At 48.4% G+C, this 23,359-nt stretch overlaps 1 protein-coding gene across 14 annotated transcripts in view; it reads right to left on the bottom strand.

Annotated features, from left to right (window-relative positions):
• The window catches only part of LDLRAD4 (low density lipoprotein receptor class A domain containing 4), a 438,552-nt gene that overhangs the window by 149,264 nt on the left and 265,929 nt on the right, over window positions 1–23,359 (bottom strand). The window contains exon 1 of one of the 14 annotated variants that reach the window (XM_058438690.1): window positions 19,492–19,554. The exons of 12 other annotated variants lie outside the window; for them this stretch is intronic. The gene's annotated coding sequence lies outside the window, so the exon portion shown is untranslated. Of the gene's footprint in view, window positions 1–8,117; window positions 8,183–19,491; window positions 19,555–23,359 lie in introns of those variants that run through there. One more of the 14 variants, XM_058438688.1, reaches the window with a different exon arrangement.

Genomic DNA, 23,359 nt, shown 5'->3' with positions numbered 1-23,359 from the left:
TTTAAATTACTAGTATGCTAAGTAAATACCAGTTCTACTATCACTTGCCATTTCCCTATGCATTTACAATTGATGGTAGAAAAGTTTTTAATGCTGTGACCAAAAATATGCTTAAAGGTCAGGGCAGCAATTATAATTTTTCCTCCTGACTATTAACATCACTTTGCATGGTTTCAATTCACAGGGCCATTTTTATGGTGCCACATTACTGTGCAAAGTGAGAGCTGTGAGCATTAGATATGCAGTATCAACTCCAGCACCCAAGTACAAAGTTCTTCTGCTTAGTTCTGTTCCTCTTCGGACTAGCCTGAAGATCTCCTTTTCTCTGCTGGGAGAATCTAACTGAGGCTTCGCTTGTGGGTAACCAGCTCCTACTGCCTAGGGGAATTAAGAGACATTTTTATATTTCCTTATTCAGAAGGACTCACCATCTCTTACAGCCCCCACAGCATGCCAGGGACGATGCCGGCACATAGTCTGGTGTGGGGACAATGGATGGCAACCCGAGATCCCCGTCCCCGTGCCCGTCCCCATCCCCATCCTCATGGCAGTGCTGGAGTCCAGGTCTCCAGACTCAAGCCACCCTCTCCATCCACCCCTGGTCGGTGCATGTGTCCTCTAGTGGGAAGGTGAAGCTTCTTACTAAGGGTGGATATTCCCAAGTCAGAATCCATCAAAAACAGCAAGGACAATAATGGGGCATGTCTGTGGGAATGGCGGCACAGGGTTATCAACCAACAGCTGGCAGTATAAGCCACACCCATGCCTCTCTCGGAAGAGAATGTGAGTATTCTAAAAATACAGAATGGCCAAGCGGGGTGGTTCTTTCACGCCTGTAATCCCAGCACTACTAAAAGTACAAAAATTAGGCAGGCGTGATAGCGCATGCCTGTAATCCCAGCTACTCAGGAGGCTGAGGCAGGACAATTGCTTGAAGCCCCGAGGCAGAGGTTGCAGCGAGCTGAGATCATGCCATTGCACTCCAGCCTGGGTGACAGAGTGAGACTCCGTCTCAAAAACACAAAATAAAATAAAATAAAATAAAAATAAAATTATAGAATGAATGCAATATTCTAGATGGCTTAGTTCTCTCTGAGTTTGCAACTGTTCATCTACAGACGGTGGACACTTTTCTTAAAAGCCATGGTCTTCATCTGGCGAATGCCACTGTGAATGCTACACCTGTGAACCAGAGCAACCTATTAGTGATGCTTTAGGTTGATAAAAGCAGGGAACTGTCTTGTTTGAATTTGGATCTGGTGTCCAAGTCTCTGTTTTTGAGAGGGGAGTGTAGCATAGGGGTCAGAGAACGGACTTTGGGGCCAGATTGCCCAGCTCAATTCTTGGCTCCACCGCTTACCACTTGTGTGATTCAAGGCGAGATATGTGACCTGCGTGAGCCTCCCTCCCTCAGCTCTAGGGTGGAGACAGTAATTATGCTAACTTTATAGAGTTGTGGGGAGGACTACAGGAGTTCATTTCTACAAAGCGCCTGGCATGTATTATGTACTATATAAGCCTTGCCTATCATTAGTAACGTTATTGAAAAAATGAATCTTTAAATATAGTATATCCATGTTACATAAAATCTGGAAAATGAAGAACAAATCATTTTACTCTATCATAACTACTCTCATAATTATTTGTTTTGAGTCATTTTTAAATAATTAATTTTTACTTAGTTTTTTTTTTTTTAAAACAAGAGCCAGTCTTTCCTTTCTCATCTCCTGCCAGATGTACAGCCTATGAGGCCTGCCCAAAATAAAACCAAACTCACTTCAGAAAGGGGCTCCATCCACGCACACATGCCTGGGCTGCCTGCTTCCCCTCTGGCACATCCCGCCCCTGTGATAATTTCATCTCACACAGGGCTGCTTTCCACTGGATCCACAGGTCTCCTGCACAGCAAGGAAGCCCCCTTCTGGTCCTCTCTCCTCTTTCCCCTTCAGATCTGTTTCCCTTACTTGATAATTACAGTATAAAAATACAGAAGATTTTTTCAAAGTCTCCATTCTCATTAAAAGTCTTAGGGTAATTTTACTTAGGAGAAGGGACCCTCATACACCTGGCCGTTTGTTCAAGCACCTGGTGGCAGGGACCACGCTGCCGGCTGGGAACAATGGCAGGTTGCCAGCTATCTGTAGAAAAGGATTTTCAAAGGCTGCGCAGAATTGAGATGCTGCCGAAGCAGAAAGTGCTGCACTTTTCAATGCTGCCATTTCCAACAGTTAGTACCTAGGGCCATCCTCCATGTAACTGAGGAAAAAACCCCGGAGGTAAGCTTAAAACATTAAATGCCCTTAGTATCCAACTCCACTTTCAGATGTACATGCTTTAAACGTTTTATCACACAACATCGGTTGATGGTGGCCATAGATAAACCACAGGAGACAGAATTCACGCAGTCGAAACTTGGAATTCCATGTAATACCATCAGCCTCTCAGGTTCATGTTAATACAAGCACATATACCTGACTGATGCCACAAAGTCTGCTCTCTCGCCTTTCCTTCTCAAGCCTTTCCTCCCCTAAATTATTTCTGCTACAGCAGATAGCTACTGTGTGCACTGACCTCCAACAACTGGGATCCCAGCCTGTGGCTGCCAGCCACCCTGCTTCAGGAGTGACCAGACGGGTGAAGTTCCCCACCAGCTGTGTTCTGAGGATGGCTCAGGAGAAGTCAAAATCCACCCCGAAGCACTGAGAAGACCTGTTTCATAGACAGATCACGTCCATGGGTGTGGCCTGTACAGTCCTCCCAGTGGGGTTCCTGTTTGGTGTCAAACCTGTGCACTTCAGGCAGCCGTGGCCCAAGCTAGTTGAGAGTGGGTGAGAAGCAGAGCTACACGGCTTGTTCCTTTGCCACAGGCTGGATGCTACTTTATCTTTTCCCCTACTTACTTTTTTCTTCTATAAAGAGTCGACAAATAATTAAGAATTTACTAGGCAGTCATATTGTACACTTATGAGCTCAGCACACAATTAAAATGTTTTAAATGACTTGGTGCCTAGTACGAACTTCATACACAAAAGTTTGGTAGTATACATACCAATATTTGGTATTCAGTTATGGGTGTGTAAAAGAATTAGTAAATCTTAAACCCAAATAAAAGCATTTTAGAAAAGAGGCATCACAAAAGGCATCTGGACACAGTCCCAAGAGCTGGTGAATCGGTCAGGACCAGCACAGAGGCTAGTGGGACAGAATTTTAAAAGATGTGGCACCAGCTGATAAAAACTAAAGCACTAAGTAGTAAGAGTATCAAAACTAACAGGACATGTAACTTTAAGTCAGGAGCTAAAGAAAACACAGGAGAGCTGACAATCAGAGCAGCTGAAATGGTTTTCCGTACCTCATTGCAAAAACTTTCACAATGAGTATTTGCTACTCTGGTGATGGTTCAAAGCCTTCTGCGAATTTGCAGCATTACACAAGATGTCACTTTCTCCCCTCAATTTGCCTGTGGCGCCTATCTGGACTTCTCGGCTGTGTAGGCACCAATTTCAAAGAGGTCTGAAGCCAGTGGAGTAAAAGCATTTTAAGTGTGATGTTTTCTTAGGTTGAACGTATCAAACACACATTTCTAGTACAATTCCAAATGTTTCAAAATATTATCTTAGTTGCTAAAAATCTTGAAATGAAAGCTCTGTTATTACAGAATGCCCCTGTTTTTATCATGTGTTAAACCAAATCAACCCCCACCCATTCCCTGGCTCTCAGAGAGAGGGACGTGCATGTGTGAGCGAGTGTGGGGCGTCCTATGCACACACAGGCACGTCATGTTCCTCCTCTCACTCCGGACTCCTCGGGTTTCTGTGGATTATTAATAATACCCACCCACCTGGCTGGCAGACTTTTCACAACACACCCTACAAGATTCTGCAAAAAAAAAGCAACACAATTTGAAAATACACAATGCCAACCTCCGGAGGAGGGAAAGAGAAAGAAAGGAATTAAGAGTGAGACCCAGATAGACAGACAGACAGACAGGCTCAAGGAAACTGTGTTCCCTGGGGTCTGGGCCGTGCAGCCGTCGGCAGGTACTCAGCCCTTCTCGGCTGCAGACTTGCTTAGCATGGCAATCGGCTGTCTGCCCAGGAGGATGAGGTAATGTCTAGGTTTAATGCCAAAATCTCTCTCACTGGCAGGACACATCGGGTAAATATTTCTACTGCAGGAGACCACATTTATTTGATGCTGCTGCCAGTTTTATTATTGTTATTATGTTCATTAATATTAATACCCAGCCACTGTACCTATTTAAGATTGAAGAGGAGAAAGGCAAGGTTTTGCTGAAATGATAGCAGGTGCAGGGGGAAGAAAGTAGCCCCCTACTCTACCCCCCGGCCTCAATCTCCCCCTAACAACAGTCACAGCACCAGCCTTCTGCAATCCCTTCCATCATCCTCAGCTGCACAGAGACCCCCTGCAACTTCCTCTCCAGGTGGCTGTAAATCTGGGACCTAGCAGTGACAATGGGTTTGGGGCAGGTGGGCATGAGGGGCTTGAAGGCTCCTTCAAGCGACCTTCATAGTTATAATATTTGAAAACGTAGGAGAATTTACAGGTCAGATTGCCAATGGTTTCTTCTCCCTTCTAAAAACCAATTCTAAATTTGCTTCGCCGTGTTTTTGATGATCTGTTTTATGGCCTCACAAACTCCCAGCCGGTTCCCTCGATGATCTCGTCTCTGTGGTTACGGTCAACAATCCACACTGGTGTTGTGGCATATCATCTCACAGAAGCATTTAAAGAAGCTCAGGGCTTCTTTCCTCTGATGTAGATTTTCTCCATTGTTATTCGACGAGGCTCTGACATCAGCCTCTTTTCAGTTCAAAAGACAGGACGTTTTTCTGGGAGTCAGGAACTGAATGCAGAACTTCCCACGGGCTTCACAAAGGACCGCCGAAAGGGACAGTCACACACTGCCATGGACGTGGTCTCCTCTCTGAGGAGCTGGGAATAACGCTGCCCTCCCACAGGCACTGCTCCCAGGAGGGGCGGGAAAACATGATGCCAAGGGGCAGTTTCAAAACCAGGTCCCGGGGAGCAGCAGCGTTAGGTGTAGACAACATGAAAGAGCACCTAAGACCCAACGCTGTCCTGCAATGAGACAGAGACGCAGCCACTGTCCTGCACGGCCCCACGGGCAGAGGAGGCGCTCCAGAGGAGGGACTTTGAGAGACAACGCAATGTGCCTGCTGCGGGAAGTCACAAGACAGCTGCTATTCCCGGGCCGTCAGGGCCAGGCCAGCCTGGCTAGCTGCTGAGAGGGTCTGCACAGTGACTCCATGAGGTTAGCAAAATCTATACATTTTTGAAGCCTAGCAACCTTTCCTAAACAGTTTTTTTTTAAAGACCAAAACCTCACATTGTAAGGAGTTTCAGGTTATTCCCAACATTTCCAAATGTCAAGTCTTGGACAACATGTCTGCACCAAACATGTGCTTCTAAATAGAAAACCAAAAGTCCCTGTCAATCAGGAAGGTAACACTCTGGAGAGGAGGAGGAAAGGAAGTGAGACAGCGCTGGTGTCTTTTGTCATTAGGACAGTGGAGATGCGGCTGCTTGACCCAAGAATCATACTGGAAGGACAGCTGAGAGCAAAAATGGAAAGGGAGCGTGGAGGTTTTCACAGCAGGACGTGTGTGGGCAGAAGGATTCTCCAGTGTCCACAGCAGGATGTGTGTGGGGAGAAGGATTCTCCAGTATCCATGGCGGGACGTGTGTGGGGAGGATTCTCCAGTGTCCACGGCGCGACATGTGTCGAGAAGGATTCTCCAGTGCCACAGTGGGATGCTGTGTGGGGAGGATTCTCCAGTGTCCACGGCTGGGTGCGTGTGTGGGGAGAAGGATTCTCCAGTGTCCACAGTGGGACATGTGTGTGGAGATGGATTCGCCAGTGTCCATGGCGGGACGTATGTGGCGAGAAGGATTCTCTGGTGTCCACGGCAGGACATGTGTGGCGAGAAGGATTCTCCAGCGTCTATGGCTGGGGACGTGTGTGGGGAGGATTCTCCAGTGTCCACGGCAGGACGTGTGTGGCGAGAAGGATTCTCCAGTGTCCACAGCGGGACGTGTTTGTGGAAAAGGATTCTCCAGTGTCCACAGTGGGACGTGCGTGGCGAGAAGGATTCTCCAGTGTCCACGGCGGGACGTGTGTGTGGCGAGGATTCTCCAGTGTCTATGGCGGGACGTGTGTGGGGAGAAGGACTCTCTGGTGTCCACGGCGGGACGTGTGTGTGGCGAGAAGGATTCTCCAGTGTCCACAGCAGGATGTGTGTGGGCAGAAGGATTCTCCATTGTCCACAGTGGGACATGTGTGGCGAGAAGGATTCTCCAGTGTCCACAGCGGGACGTGTATGGGGAGAAGGATTCTCCGGTGTCGCTTTCCCTGGCCCCTCACTCCCAGCTGACAAAGTATTTCTTCCCATTGTAGCTTTGGTTTTCAGAAGTCAGCCTTCTTTCCTCCCCAAAGGGAGGGCTTTCCTCACATAAAAGAAAATTAAGGCTCCCCCACATGTGTTTTGACCTGGTATTATGGCATGAAAGCCACTTGCACCTTCTTACAAAGTCTTAGTGAACTACTTTTGAAAAATGGTAATAATTAAAAAGGTTTAAAAATACACAGTAGTCAGCCTTTTAAAAACATTATAAGACTGACACAGCAGGCATGTGAAAAAAGAAGGGGGAAAAAAAGACACTAAAAAAGCCACCCTTTGGCCAGGCACAGTGGCTCACGCCTATAATCCCAGCATTTTGGGAGGCCGAGGCGGGAGGATCACTTGAGGCCAGGAGTTCATGACCAGCCTGGGCAACATAGTCTGACCTTGTCTCTACAAAAAAATAAACAAATCAGCTAGGCAAGGTGGCATGTCCCGGTAGTCCCAGCTATTCCGGAGGCTGAGGCAGGAGGATTGCTTGAGCCCGAGAAGTCAAGACTGCAGGGAGCTGTGATCACTGCACTCCAGCCTGGGTGACAGAGTGAGACCCCATCTCTAAAAAATAAAAAGAACCCTTCTTTAAGTTGAAATAAAAGGAAGCTAAATAAAATGCTCTGTAACTAAGCAGTCTCCACTTTATTTAGACTAGAGAATGCTCATTATGAGTCAAGCAGCAGGCTGGATGGAAATTACTAATTAACTGAACATTATGGCTTAAAACACATTAATTCATCTTACTTACTGCCTTTCTTGAATACATGCACATTTCTTAGGTTTTGTTAAGCTAATGAAAGGCCATGTTTAAAGGTTATTAATGGGGAAGTTCTCATTCTGAGGTTGCTTGGCTTCACCTGTCTTCAAGTCCACTGGGGTGCTCAGGTTCGGGCTGGCTGCCTTGAGATTTGCTGGACAAACAGATGTATGGGCATGACATTTTATACTATGTGGTTTTAATTTTGGTTTGCATTAATGCAGTGGTTTTATGGTAACTGCCACAAACCTTGAAATCACACCCTTTCCCTCCCACCTCCCAATCCCTTTATTAACCTCGAGTATGGGGGACTTTGACTCCAATACCAGACCCAAGAGTCAGATTTCTGTGGTGTGCTCCTCTCAGAAAACATCAAATGATGTGACCCAGTTCAGTGCTGATGCTTGAGTCTCCCTAACTCTAAACACTAAATTTAACTGGATACTTTAAAGGTTGAATTTTGATCTCCTCCGTTCTTCCTCTCCACAGGGGACATGGCTCAACTTCCACACGAAAGATTTAGGTCAGATGAAAAGATGGTATTAAAAATCTTCAACAAAAGATTTGTTAAGCATTAGACTGTGCTATTACCTGTAGAAACCTCATCCCCTGAAAATCTTTTAATAGAATCAAGAGGAGACTGGGGTCATCTAATCCACCCCCCGACTTCAGGCCAGACCCCACTAAAATTGTTGTGGGCAGTAAGGCCGCCACATTTTTAAGGTGGATGTTTTGTGTTTCCAGGGGAACAGACTCCACCATCTTCCTGAATAACGCAGACGATTTCCTGACAGTCTCCACGACTCAGGATTTATTTCCTTATGATTAACCTAAATCTCCGAAGCCACCACAGCACTCACTTCCTCCTGTGCCCTCACTGGTACCCATGGCGAACAGCTGGTACCTGTCCCCTGCATACTCACCTTCCCTGTCCCTCCATACGCAGCCAAATCTCCTCGAGGCAGGGAAGGGAGGCCAGACGGGTGGTGAGAGCGCCAGGAGAACCTGCAGTGTATTACAGGATTTAGAAGGGGCCTGGGGAGCTGGGGAGGATGACAAATCTGTGGGAAGAAACTCCACTAGGGTCTGGCAGCTGGAGGCCAAGGCCACCCGACTGAGCTAGAAGGTGATGGAGGTCTTCGCGCTCTCTGAACACTGCGCAGTGGCAGTGCTGGTGACGCCGCCGTGTGATCCAGGCAGAGAAACAATCCTCCGAGTTTCAGTCACCATCTCAGCACAAAATTAGTAACTTGACTTCCAAAAGACAGGGCTGGGCCCTACGACCTTTGAAGTCTTCTCTTGTTCTAGAATTTGTGAGTCTATTAACCTATTCCTGAGCCATCTTCACCACTCTAAAGGTTATTGACCCAATTCTTCGAGGCAGCTGAGGGAAGATTTCAGAATCCTCAGTGTATTTCTTCCCTTTTTACTAAGCCACAGTATTAGCGACACCATCTTACACTTCAGGAATGGGGGAAATATGCCTTGGTATTTCCTCTAAAAGATAACTAAGTGGGATCCCGCAAGGGACAGCACCAAAGCTGCTTCCTAGGCTGATGAATAGAAAACATTTGTTGACTGAAGGCAGGCTCAGAGAAACAGACAAGATACATTTACAATCTCAATTGTCTGTAGCATTTTAAGCCCTGAGATTCGTCAACTAAAGAAGGAAAGTGATTTGGGTTGCGTTCCTATCTCAGAGCCCTCCCCTCACCATATTCGCCTCGCTGGCCCTGGAACTGAAACCACTTCCCCACGCAGGGAGCAAGGCCGCGAGACAAAATGATTCCTGATTGTAATTTACGATGAAACTCTAGATTTACTGGTGTACACTGGAATTTTAACAGTCTTTCCTCTGAATCCTGCTGCATAGCCCTTCTGAATAGTCCCATACATGTATATTCAGAGGTCATTTTCTCAGACAATGATTCACTCACTGTGAAAACTTGGCAGACTGGAAATCTCTCCTTGATGCCAAATGAGACCTTAAGGGCCACCCCAACTGCCAAGCTGGGAGGCGGGTCACAGGGGTGAAGGCAAACGGGGTTCGCTTGCGCCTTAAGCTGAATATGAGCCCGTTCGGTTCCCTCTCACTAGTGTAACAACAGGAAAAAGCGGCCTTGAAGGACCACACATATAGGAAGAGAGTGTGAATTACAAATTACCATTGTTGAAGACTTCGTGAACAATCATTTAGTAATTCATTGATAAAGCCTTCATCTTGGGAGGCGCTAGGGGCACCCAAACTTCCTTAATTCCCCCTATGTCATTTACTCAGTGTGTATGTGTATATATATACTGAATATATATACTTTTAATGATATATATTTTATATATATCATTATATATAATATAATATATATATACATATATATATATGTATATATATATATATATATTTTAGTGGAGATGGAGTCTTACTGTGTCTCCAGGCTGGAGTGCAGTGGTGCGATTTCTCACTGCAGCCTTAGTCTCCTGGGGCTCAAGGGATCCTCCCACCTCAGCTTTCCAAACTGCAGCAATTACAGGTGTGCACCACCATACCCAGCCTCAATGTATATTTTCTAGAAAACAGGCAAATGCGAAGATGTCTTATGAGAGCAGATGTATCTGACTTGTTTTATGAAACTCAGGTAGGCTTGAGAGAAGTGCTTTAGAGTTTTGGTGGCACACTGCAGTGTGAACTCATCAGGAAAAAACCTCTAGACTTCAGCTCCTCAGTTCTCCACCTGAGACTGCTGGAAATGAATATGTTTCCTGAAGCTGTTTTATTTTTTTCTTAACTGATGTCCCTTGAAGCAGAAGTTGAATGAAGATTTTATTTCCTCTCTCGGTGAATATGTGCTTTTGTGTCAGACAAGCTAAAAGACAGCAGGTTGGGATACAGTGAATGTCAATATTTAATTGCACCTTCCTTTTCCACCTGTCAACCACAATGCCTCCTCTCAGCAGAGCCATCGCCACTGCCCTGCTCCTTCTCCCCAAACTCATGTCCAGGTCATGTTGGCTGTCAGCTGTGCTCTGAGCACAGGAAGGAGGAGGCACTGTGGGATGGCCAGGAAGGCGGCCTCCACACCATAAGGCAGGATTGCGGCACCGCATCACCATGTCTGGACCACATGCCTCCATGCTGGGCCCTGCCAGGGCTTCTCAGAAGCAGGGACCTCCCCCCCGGGTGGCCCCACACATAGATGGGAGGAAGCAGAGGGCCCACGGGCTGAGTGAGGTCCTGGACAAGGACCACGGGGCTGGAGGCAGGGACGGCACGGCTGGGCTTTGACTGCCTCCCTCTGCTGTTCTGTGCCCCTCTTCCCAGCCGCGGATGAAGTAAAGAGGCCATGTCCAGCTCTGAGCCCCAGACGGGAGAAAAAAAATCATTTCATCTCCACCCCTCTCGGTTCCTTGCTTAAAGAAGAAAAGCTCTTATGTGACCAGTCAGGCACGGTGTCCTATGCCTTAATGAAACGATGCCATTCAAATATTGGAAAATATTTCCAAAGCATTCAAAGCAATGCCCAGCTAAGAACAGCATTCTTCTCAGAACCTTAGCAACACCAAAGCCAGAAGCCTCAGGGGTGCACAGTGCACAAGAGGAAACATGATTTGTTTTTCCATAAAATATTTCTAGTGATCATTGCTTCCACAACGTACTTTTTTGAAGGTAAATTTTCTCTCAATTTTTCTAGCCCTAAAAGCTGACTCCATGATTTAACAAGTCCCTTCATGACCATGTTTTACATAGAACTGTCATGCAAAAAAATAAAAAGAAAGACAGACTCATTCGACTGAAAAGGAGAACCAGGGTGTCAGGCCTGGCCTTAGGGTAAGGACGTACACTTTCCCAGTATGAGCAGACTTGTGGAAATGGTATTTAAGTGCTTGAAAACAATGTAACTTCTTGGCTGCGGGCAATATGTCAAGGTGTTTAGAAGATAAAGGATTGTGTCTTGACCCTCTCCTTTTTTTTTTAAGACAAGATCTTTCTCTCACCCAAGCTGGAGTACAGTGGTGCAATCACAGCTCACTGCAGCCTCAACCTCCTGGTTTCAAGTGATCCTCCTGCCTCAGCCTCCCAAACTGCTGGGATTACAGGCGCACACTACCATGCCCAGCTACTGTTATTTTTATATTTGTGAAGACAGGGTCTTGCTATGCTGCCCAGGCTGGTAGCACAGCGATCCTCCCACCTTGGCCTCCCAAAGTGCTAGGATTACAGGTGTGAGTCACTGCACCCAGCCCGTTCTCCTCTATTTACCACACTTATTTTTAAGGGAAAGGTGGGAAGAGTGGAGTTGTGGGGATGGAGAAAATCAGGAAGGGGGGTATGGCATGACCTGGTGCTCCCAGGGCACCCCACTGCCCAGGTGACTCAGGAGTTGCCAGGAGAGCTCCATCTTCTGAGCAGCTACCATTTCCCTGGAGGGATCTAAGGCCCTGGGACACCTTCTGGAGGGCCGCCCCAGTCAGTGCAGATCCCACTCCTGAGGAGGGTCTGACAAAGCCCACTGGCCATCCTGTGGCCTTTTTGATGAGGCCAGGCATCCTACAGGGCTGGGGAAGAAGGTGTTTGCCAAGGAGCTGCTACTCCCCAGCTGGATTGCAGGAAGAGTGAACGCATAGGAGCAGGCAGATTCAGACCCAGAGGGGAAGGGGGGACCAACTCCTTCTGTTAATACTGCAGCCACTCCACTGGATTACAGCAATGCTGGGCTGTGAAAGGACGTCCCTTCCGGCAGAGGCAACTCGGAACCAGAAGAAACTTTACAAGGATGAGATCCCATCAAGAGCCCGGGAATGGGGGGAAATCCAGGATTCACCATTCTGTGCGCTGGGGTGGATGAATCCTGTGGCAGGCCACTCGCATCCTTCCTCTGTGCCCCTTAGGGCTGACGGTGCCCTGGCCATTCTGGGGACAACAGTGTGGACTGTTTCTAGCTAGACTTGCCCGAATCGGTCTTGTCTTGGTGTCTTGGTGGCATGGATCTTAGAGAATGACAAGTTGCATTTTCAGTGGGGGGCAAAAACTCTATGAAGGTAGCATAAACCATGCTACTGTATTCATTATATCCATGAAAAAACAGGATTTCAGTGCTAGGAACAATAAAGCCATACTCAGAGTCATCCATCAATTGAATGACAGAAGCGCCTCTACTTTTCCTTGCACCGATTCATGCGAGCCTCCCGGTGGTGTTCTGCAAATTTCATGATCAGACAGCACCGATGTGCAAAGCTTTGGCCTGACGTGGCGCAGACCCAAACACTGTCACCTGATGGGCAAAGTACCAGGGTGAGAAACAGAAGATCTGTTTTCCTGGCCTCTAGTTCTGGGTCTTGGTCTTCGTAAAATGGGTATAAAACTCCCTGCCGGGCCACTTGACATTAACTTTATGACTGCTCATATACGAACGTCCTTGCTCCACACAACTGCTTCTTTTTTTGCTATAAAATCAAACGTTAGTATCTTCAATATAGCTTACTAAATCCCAATCGCCAACACTACATATACTCTTTAAAGGAAACAGACAGAAACTAGATTCACTGGTGCCAGCTATTAATTATTTCAAACATATAAAGTATCTCAAAAAGAAATAAGTCAAACTTATTCTCACTCAGTTTCAAGTATGTCTATCTCAGGGCGTCTTTCCAAAAATCTCTGTCGTTAAGCTGGACACGCACACACAGGTGCCGGCCCATGGCCCGAGCGTGACGGATGCACTCGGTGACAAGCCCATGACTGACAGCCACCATCTGATAGCGGAGAAGCTGCTGGCTAGCTGTGGGTTCCAGAGGTGATCAGCCACAGATGGAAAAGGGAGGTCTTGGGATGCTTTCATCGTCCCAGCTGCCCTGCAGGTGGACATTTAAAGTAAATCATTAACAAACCCCTGTGGCAGAAATATAGTGCACCTCAGCTCATCATCAGCTGCAAGGGACTCTGCCTGGTGTCCTGCAGACTGAGTAGGGGTCTGTGGCCTTTTCCATGAGGGTGGGTCTAGATGGTGGGGAGCAGCCCCCACTACCATGAAGAGGAGCAGAGATGAGTTGGCCAGCCACTGTGTCCAACTAAATCCCTATGGCAGCCCAGTGATTCACTCTGAGGTTAATTTCCAACATCTGAGAGGTTCAGGCTGGAGATACAGAATATCGTCCAGAGGGAGAGGCCCAGATCTAAAGGGGACGGGGGGGATGCAGAAGCTTTAGCTGGACTCTCCCTGCCTTGCCAATGAGCCAAGGATGTGCAAAAATGCACATCCTGCCATCTCCCTGACAAGCCTGGCCCTCCTCCAGAATGGGCCGTGCTGCATGCTTGTAATATTCCATTTATTCCTTTTTGGAACACATCATTTTAAAAAACTTCCCCTGGAAATATCTATAAACCATAGATGAGGTAAGGTTGAAGAGAGTTTGGGGCTATCATTTTATTGAGGTAAAAATATATATACATATAGAAAAGTAAACATAACTTGCAGTTTTCATAAACTGAAACACCCATGTACATTTTTTAGCTTGGACTGTGATATTTTAAAATAAAAACCTCGCAAAAGGATACATAAACTAAAAAAATGTTCCATTTCAATATAATTTTCTTGCTACCACTTCATAATATAGGTTGGTATCCCTTATCCAAAATGCCTGGAGTCAGAAGTGTTTTGAATTTTGAACTTTTTTGGATCTTGAAAACTTGCATTATACTTACCAGTTATTATATTATACATCTACCTTCCTAATCCAAAAATCTGAATCTGAAATGCTCCAATGGGCATTTCCTTTGAGCATCATATTGGCGCTTAAAATGTTTCTGACTTTCGAGCATTTAAAATTTTAGGTTATTGATATCGGATTAGGGGTACTCACGCTGTGGCTGTTGACAGAGTTATAAACATAGCTGAAGGAAATATAATAAGTAGACCACAGTGGATCACAGGAAGCCATTTGGGTCCGAGAGCTTTCACGGCAGCAGGACAGATGGAGTGCCCAAAACAGGAGCCTCCTGGTCTCTGAAGAGCAAGCCTGGTTTTCATGCTACCTTCACAGTGGTTTAGGAAAAGCACACACTCCGTTTGGCCATGTCTCTTCCAAGTGGGAAAAACCTAAATTTTATTCCCTTTTATCATGAGTTATTTACAGAAGAAAAAGAGATATATGCAACTCTCATTCATCTTTTAGCCATTTTCTTTCATCCCTGGCACAAATCTCCTCCCTCCTTCTTCTAACCCATGCCCCTTTAAGTCACTCGCGTTAAAAGCAGCAAACAGATGCTGGGGATAATTCAATGCAGCAAAGGTCTTCCTTCCACACCTAGGAATGTAATTGTGCCCCACACACTGGGAAAGGGCTGCTGCTGTGTCACGATTCTGCGATAGGAATAATACAGGTGGTCACAGGAGAACACACATTCCAGGTAACAGTTTCATATAACTAGAGGCTGTAGGGTGACTAGGCCCTGAAAAACAGGGTGTGGACCAAGCTGGCTAAGACTGACCGGACCCAGTGCAGAGCTGGATTTGAGCTAGGTCTCACCTCGGACCTCATTATCCACTCACTGACACACTCAATCACACACCACCAACACCATGACAGTTCCAGGACACCCTTATTTGGTGTAAGAATGGGTGGCACTGGGCCAGGCATGGTGGCTCATGCCTGTTATCCCAGCACTTTGGGAGGCCGAGGTTGGAGGATCGCCTGAGTTCAGGAGTTCGAGACCAGCCTGACCAACATGGAGAAACACTGTCTCTACTAAAATACAAAATTAGCCGGGTGTGGTGGTGTGTGCCTATAATCCCAGCTACTCGGGAGGCTGAGGCAGGAGAATTGCTTGAACCTGGGAGGCAGAGTTTGCAGTGAGCCAAGATTGCACCATTGCACTCCAGCCTGGGCAACAAGAGTGAAACTCTATCTCAAAACAAAACAAAACAAAACAAAAAGAATGGGTGGCACCACAATTCCAATAAATCTCCACCTTTTTCCAGGAATTTTCATGAATATTCCACCCCTCGGTTAAAGAAACCCATAAAGATAGCAGCCCCAAACCCCACTCTGTGGCTCTCTTGAGTCTGCCCCCACACTTTCTTTTTGCAAGAGTGTACTCTTCACTCTGCAATAAATCTTCATACTTTCACTGTTTTCTGACTCATCCTTGAATTCCTTCTCACGACAGTGTCAAGAGCCTGGATGCTGGCTGGGGTCGGGGTCCCACTAGCATTTAGGGACCTCCCTGGCCCCTGTATCAATTCCACCCCAGTTTGTGGGAGGACACTTGGCCGCTCCCCACGCTCTGGGGAGTCTGGTCTGGGGAGTCAATTTCTCCATCTGTGCACCTGCTGGCATGACAGGCACCTGGGTGTGTGTGCCCCACGTGAGCGTGCATGTGCAGGGTGCGTCTGCAGAGCAGGAGACTCAGGAGCTAAGATCCAGACAGATCAACAGATTCTAGGTGATGGGAAACAAGAACTAGTCTGTTACAACTAAAAATGCCTGGAGGCAAACGACAAGTCCGTGTCTCCGAGGCCTGGCTTTCCTAGTGCACAGGGCTGCCTGGGGCACAGGCGGGGCTCCACAATGATTGTCGCTGGCTGTTTACAAGAAATAGGGGGTTTGCCACATCCCTGAAGTCAGTGTAGTTCTCACAGCATTGATGCATTTCAGAAACGCACCTGGAAGGGTGCAGAAGTGTGAGATAGCTTGTATGCCGCCACCTCATCTCAGGACCTGTTTCTATCTTGCTCTCTCTTCTCCAAGACAGTGGGATGCGAGGGCACAGAGGGGCCCACAGAAGGGGTCTGCACTCTGTTCCCCTGACAGGCCCTGCCCTGGCCCTGTAACACTCACAACCAGGGCATGGCTCTAGGGAACAGGACCAGAGGGCAGACCCAACACAGAAGCAATGACAAGCGATGGGAGATGGCAAGGCAGGGCAGAAAGGAGGCCAAGGCTGTCCCTGGAAGTCCCTGCCAGTCTAGGGACAGGAAGGAGCTTGGAGAGGTGCTGGACTTGAGGGCCAGATGGCTGCTTTTCCATGAGGGAGCCAGGGTCACTGTCTAAGAGCCCAGGCAGCTCACTGAAAGCCTTGTCCTTCCCGTCCCTCTCACCTGGACTGAAATTCAAATTCCTCACCCAGGACCCTGAGACCCTGACCAGGCCCCTGCCCTCTCCCCCTTGCTCTCAGTGCTCCTGCCCACCTCCTGCCTATGTGTCCAGTGCCCAGCTGCTGTCCATGAAATGGCCAGCAGCACTCCCTCCCTCCCCAGATCCAGCACTCCACTCCAAGGCAGGTTCTCCAGGACGCCACCCTGGCCTTGGCACAGCCATGGCTCTCCAGGCCCCCCTTCATTTCTCTCCACAGCTCCAGACACCCAACATTACATTACAGTTTTCCTGTTTATTTTCGATCTCTGTGAAGGCAAGTGTTTTACTTATTTAGTGTGGAATTGCCGATGCTGAAGACATTGCAGGAGTTTAGTCATACTTATTGGACGAATGAAAGAAGAAACAAGTTAGCTAGCTAATGCACACAGAAGGCCTGCGGCTGTAAGAACCCCGGCCATAAGATGGAGAACAGAGAAGTTCTCAGCCTCGGTAGCCACAGAAAGAAATGACGCCGATGACACAAACACGTCTTTCTGAAGGTGTCAGCATCTCTGTCAGGGCAGAGAAGCCTTTGTCCTTCTTTGAGCAGCCCTTCCTGGTCTGGCCACATGGCCCTGCCGGGACAGACACCCTTCATGCTCCTTTCTGACTGCATCTCCGACCCAACAGCAAGGGCCACAGAGTCCTTCAGCCCAACACCCACCTATAAGTGTAGCATGCCAGGGACAGGGGGCTAACCTGGCCCACTGCTCTTCCCCAGCACAGTAGGCAGGTGCCTTTTGCTACACTTCCTGGAGAGGCAGCAAGGTCCTTGATGTTTTCTGAACTGGATCATGGTTGGGGAATAAAAAAGAAATGATCACTCTCATCAAAATTTTATGTAAGGAAAAAAGACCCCTATTTAAAACAATTATAAAACTTCAAATGCCCGAGAAGCATATGAAAAGGTGCTCAGGTTCACTAAACATCAAGGAAATGCAAAGTAAAGCCACAATATCATACTGACACCCACCCAGCAGAAATGAGAGGACAGCAAGCGTTGTGGCGCGTGTGGGACTGGCAGGGGTCTCCGGCCATGCCAGCGGGAGTGGAAATGGGAAACCGTTGACCCTGGCGATTCCACCCCGACACTTCCAACAAAATGCACCTCAAGGGGGCTCTGCGGGGCTGCTTGAGTTCTGGGGCTTTTTTTGTTTGTTGAGGTGAAATTTGCATTAATACACAATTAACCATTTTAAAGTGAATCCTTCAGTGGCATTTCACACAAGTGTCTCCAGTGTGTAAAAAAATCAGTGAGCTTTTGATACATGCACTTTTCTGAATGTATATATCAAGTCAACAAAGATTTTAATAAACAGAATGATGAAGTGATGAAATGTAAAATGCACTCTTTCCTCAAGCGCACTTCTTACAAGCAGCTTTGCTTTGTAAACAGAGAGGAGGTGTGCGCACTGGCACTCCTTCCGCTGACTCTGCTGCTCGGCGTTCCCCCTGGTGGAGCGGGCCCTGGTGGCTTCTGCTACATATCACCAGTTTCCCTTCTGATGATGATTTATGCACTATCTATACATGTGACAAAACTCATTGGTAACCTTTCCAGATGGCTTTAAATTGTAACTTGCTATTTGTTTGTATGCTTAGCCAAGCTGCTACATTCCCAACTCTTTGGAGAAAGGAAACTGTTTTACTTCAGTAAGGCGGAAAGTCACAAACCAAAAATAAATATGTAGTAAAATAATCTTGACACAAGAAAATAACCTCCAATGTGACATATCCCAGGGAACTACGTCTGCATTAACGTCCTCACTACGTGGGTTCCGCAGCCCAACATGATTAATGTTTGAAGAGCAGAGAACGGGGTTAAAATCCAGTTTCTAGAATTCTCAGTTCTTGATATTTCCAGATGGTGGATGTACCCCACAACCATGAGCAATTATCGATAACCCAGAGCTACTTCCGCACAGGCAGCTTCTGAATAAAGCTACACCAGAAGAGAAGGGAAAAGTCCCACTTTAAAGCAGTTAATGAATAAAGCTTTACCCTTTTGCATTTTTAACCACAGCTGATGCTTCCTATTCCTATTTCTTGTAGTGGTAACACTTATTTATCCTGGTGTCTTTTTTAGGGACAAGGTCGTGCTCTGTCACCCAGGCTGGAGTGTGGTGGCATAATCATGGCTCACTGAAGCTTCAAACTCCTGGGCTCAAGCGATCCTCTCGCCTCAGCCTCGGAAGTCGCTGGGATTCCAGGCGTGAGCCACCGCTCCCAGGCCTGGGTTCTTGACACATAAATTCTATCACACAGATGGCACTATGTGACATATGGGAATAATTATTAAGTTACTAAAACTAAAGCACCCAGCAGAGAGAACACAGCAAATGGGCAGGTGATCCCAGGCCACGTCCCGGGCCCAGCAGGGCGTATCTCTGTTCTACGAGTGGGTTCAGAGCAGCAGGGGCAGCAGCCACAAGCAGCATGAGGACGGTCACTACTGTCATGCCGTACCATGGAACCGATGCCCCATACATGTCCCTGGCCTGCAGGAGAGCAGACAGGGTCATCATGCCCAACAGGGAGCAGGCAGAGGCCCAGGAGCCGCAAGGGCACGTGGCCAAGTTTCCCAGCCTGGTGGCTGAGGCCGAGCCCCTCACTCAGGCCTGCCTGGCTCCCAAGTCCGTGTTTCTACCAACTACACTCCTACCAGAGACTTCATGGGGTCAGTGGAAAAGGGGCAGCTCCAAGCAGTAACAGTTGTGCCAGCACTGTGCCAGCCAGACACCTGGAGAGCAAAGCACAGGCCCACAAAGCAGGTCCTCCCCACGAGGAGCTCAGGTCCACCGAGGGAAGGCGGGAGCTCAGACACTCCCCACTCACATCCCTGGATGCCCAGTACTTAGCGAAGTCTCAGTAAACAACAGGTATTCAGCAAATATTAGTCAGTAAATACGCTGCAGAATACTTCTCCAAATAGGGAGACGGTGTCGCGATAGAGCTCATCCACTGGGTGATGTGCCTGTCTACAAGTCTCAGAAGAGCTGCAGAAATACAAATTACATTCTAATGTTTTAGAGTGATCCTCTACCATGTTAAATACGTCTAATAATATGACTGCATCCAAGGGTGAGCTTAAGCAAGCTAGTATAACCACCAGGGATATTTATATCTACCCCCAAATATCCAAATCAGTTCAGATTTACTGACACCCACCTGAAAAATCAAGGAAGATACCGGCACTGGGTCAGATATGTGCATTAGTGCCTGTCTCTCCAGGTGGGGGCAGGCGGAGTCAGATCTTTTTAATTCCTACAGAAGAAAATTTCTGTAAGAATACACATAGTGAGATAGAAAGTGATTTGTTGGTCTTGTTTTTTGAGACAGGGTTTCACTGCCACCCAGGCTGGAGTGTAGTGGTGTGATCATGGCTCACTGCAGCCTCGACCTCACTGCAGCCTCGATGCTCCAGCGACAGAGGCTCCTACCTTCAGCCTCCCAAGTAGCTCGGAGCAGCTGGCACAACACCGAACCCAGCTAATTTTTTTATTTTTTTACTTTTTGTGGAGACAAGGTCTCCCCATATGTTACTCAGGCTGGTCTCAAACTCCTGGGCTTAAGTGACCTGTCTGCCTCAGGCGCAAGCCACTGCACCCAGCCTAGAAAGTATTTTAACATTTTCTAAAGGCAATACAAAAAGCACAGCTTAGAACTTGTTTTCTAAAACTAATCCAAAAATACATGCCTGGCCTGCTCTGTGTTTTCGTCTTCCTTGCCACTGGATCTCCTGCTCCTCTCAGCCTACAGACTCCAGCAACACCTAGCGAATGCAGAGGAAGGAGCCACACTTCTGAGGAGGGGAAGGAAAACGAAGGCGAGTCTTAGCATCAACTCCCTGGGTTCACCTCATTGCTGTCAGACAGGGACGGCAAGGGGCTTTTGCCCCTTCCCTGGATGGAGGGAAAGAGAACATAGACATCTCACAGGCCAAGTCAGAACGGGACAGACCAGGGGCTAAGCAGGGAGCCCAGGGGTCTTGAGCTGTGAAGCAGATGGCAGGAGACAGAGCAAGCGAGCTGAATGTGGGGGCTGTTACTGAGAGGAGAGAGACCTTCATAGGACCAGGAAGGAGGGGCTCAGAACAGACGGAGCGCTGGTGAGTACTGCTGGGTAAGACCTGGGAGGACCTGCCCACAACACCTTCCTGTCTGAGCTGCTTGGGAAAGGGTCTCATTTCTCTGAGTCCCACTTTTCTGATCTGCAAAGTGGAGATAACGTCTACCCTCACAGAGATGGGGAAGATTAAATGATACAACACCCACAGTATCTGGTGTTTGGTAGGCATTCGGCAAACACATCTCAGCTTGCCGACTAGGGGCCAGAAGCCTGGAAGAGAGGCACAGCACCCACACGCCTCAGCCCCACTCAGGGTAGATGTGACCAACCCCAGGGCTCCCACGCACCATGCTGGGTGAAGGCTCAGGGTTCTTAGCACAGCAGGCAGGCAGCCACACCGCTGTGTGATGCCTGATATGACCCCCGGGTCCAGGGGTCTGTCCAGGCAGGGGCAGCACAAGTGTTCCACAAAGGTTTCCACAGCAAAGATGGAAGACTAGAATTGGAGATGGGAGCTTCAAGGAAGAGAACTCAGTTCTCAGCACACCAGTTAAAGCTGACAGCCCAAGAACACAGTGAGAAACTCAGTAACTACAGAGCCGTGTTGTGGCAGGTCTGGCTAGATGCCGAGCCAAAAGGACTTGGGCTCAATATATTCTCTCTCTGGAGAGATGGGTTTGAGACCAGGGATAAAACCTGTCCTGAAAACATGGGCTCAGAAAACAACACCCCAAGATATGGTGCTTTGGCATGCTGACTGCTTTGAACAATGGAGATTGAAAGGCCTCAGAAATAAGCTCAGAACCAAGGCCTCTCTCCAGCCTGCTTCCTTGCCCTCTTTCCCTTCTGAAGCATGGGGGTGGGCTCTCTCTGAAGGTCCCTCATCTGACCTAGGGAAGTTCCTCTGGAAGGAATGCATTTGTCTTAGACTTGCCTCCCTAGGATTTATATTAATCACAGAAAATTAACTCTTAACATAGGAGAGAAAACTCAAAAGTCTCCATGCCCAGGACAGACTTCACCTATTCTTTCAACTAAAGGGCTGTTACCTGAGAGACTTAGCCTGCATAATTAGACAACCTTTGTTTACAGTGCACTTCCACCCCTCACCTTCCCATAACTTGTCACTACCTCCCCCAGGGCCCATAGGAACTTAGTCCCACTCCATTGACTGCTCTTGAGTCCACTCATCTCCTCATTGAGGGGTCCCTCTCCACACAGACTGATGGGACTCAGAGAGGCGGCCCCTGCAGTCCCCATGGGACAGCTCTGACCCGGCCCCCTCAGGCATGCTGTGCTCCTTCCCATGCAATTGGCCTCAATTTTCACTTTTGTTTCTGAGTGGTGATGGGGGGAACTGAAATACTCAAATGCTTGTAAATAAATCACCCTGTCTCATTGCTCAGCTGAGTGTTTTTTGCCAATACAGAGCTTCTGTGTGCTCATGCTCATGGGAGTCAGCTGTGGGGAAGGTGGGAGGGTGGGGTTTGCACAGAACAAGCACATGGCACTGTCTGTGGGGCCTCCTTTTTGTGCAGCCACCTGGGCTCCTCTCCTGGCCCTGGCAGAGGAAGTGAGTGCAGAAGGATCTGAAAGTCGAGGGTGAGGTGGGCAGCGGGTTCAGAGGCAACAGTCCCCAGGGGTGTGAGTTTAGCACTGGTTCTCCACCTGACATGCCCCCAGGCACTGCCCTTCTCTGCAGGCCCCCAGCCCTCGCTACAGGCCAGGCCTCCCCATCGGGTCTCCTTCCTGGAAGGCAGCATTGGCCTTCCTGTCCCTGCTTGCCTCCCTGCTGTCCACCTCAGCCACAGAGACGCTCACTCTCCCTCCTCAGCCTGGAGAGCTCCTCACTGCCCCTGCAGGCCTGCCAGTCCTCTCACTTCGGTCACTCTGTCTCCCCCAGCCCCACTCCAGCCCTGCTCTGCCCTCTCCCCTCCTGCCCTGTGAGCCTCCGCCTTCCCCCTCCTGCCCAGCAAACTCCACTCACCTCTCACGCCCTGCTTCCCTGTCATTTCCTCCAGGAGGTCTTTTCTAAGTTGAAGCCTTCTATCCAAGACACTCCCATAATGATGAATCTAACCATCCGCCCTTCCTAGAGGGGTCCATGGAGAACAGAACGTGGTTGCCCTGCCTGGATCCCTTCAGAGCCTCAGGCCCAGCTCAGGACCCGGCCTAGAGCAGGCACTTGATAAACACCTGTTGAATGAATGAATACGTGAGCCATGGTGTCCAGCGAGAGAACACCGCTGCCCCTGGAAGAGGTGCGTGTGGTGGGGAGGGGGTGGAGACTGGGGGACAGGAACAGTGACAACAGGGGCCCAGTCTTGGGTGGTGGTCACAGCTTGAGGGCCACCAGAAGTCTTCCCAGCAGACGGGGCCATGCACAATCGTGTCACAGCACGTGCCTAAGAAATCATGATGTTGACAGCACAGTCAGTGTCAAGCCACAGTCAGCGTCTACACATGCCCCCGCTTCTCAGGCTTTGAACCTGAATCACCCCTTCTGTCCAGAGGAAGCCGTCCACAAAGTTGGAGCATCAAGGTGAGAGCCGAGGCACAGGAGAGGGAAGTGTCTGCTTCAAAACTCTGTCCTCTTCCAGACACCTGTCTTGTCCCCGCTTCCCCAGCTAGGCAACCTCTCAAAGCAGGGTGTTCACTCTCAACAGGGCAGAAGAATTTGCCCATCTTCTGATAGGGCAGAAGATGACAGGAGGATAGCCACACATGTTCCAAACTGCTCTCAGCTTCCAGGTCAGGCTCAGCCATTGTGCAGCCCACACTGGCATGTCTGTCTGTCTGACATGCAATGTCTGCCCCACCCCACGTCTGTCCCTAGGACATGTGCGTCCACAGCTCCCACACCAGAGTTCCCAGGAAGACAACGATCAGGCCAGAATGCTGGATTTTTGCTTAGGTCAATATTATATGTTTCTTAGATGCTGACACACTAGTCAAGGCTCTGGCTGAC

This window comes from Hylobates moloch, unplaced genomic scaffold (genome assembly GCF_009828535.3).
Source record: "Hylobates moloch isolate HMO894 unplaced genomic scaffold, HMol_V3 SCAFFOLD_5, whole genome shotgun sequence".
Taxonomy (NCBI): Eukaryota; Metazoa; Chordata; class Mammalia; order Primates; family Hylobatidae; genus Hylobates; species Hylobates moloch.
The sequence above is the reverse complement of the archived record's forward strand: the minus strand, read 5'-3'. Positions and strand labels throughout refer to the sequence as shown.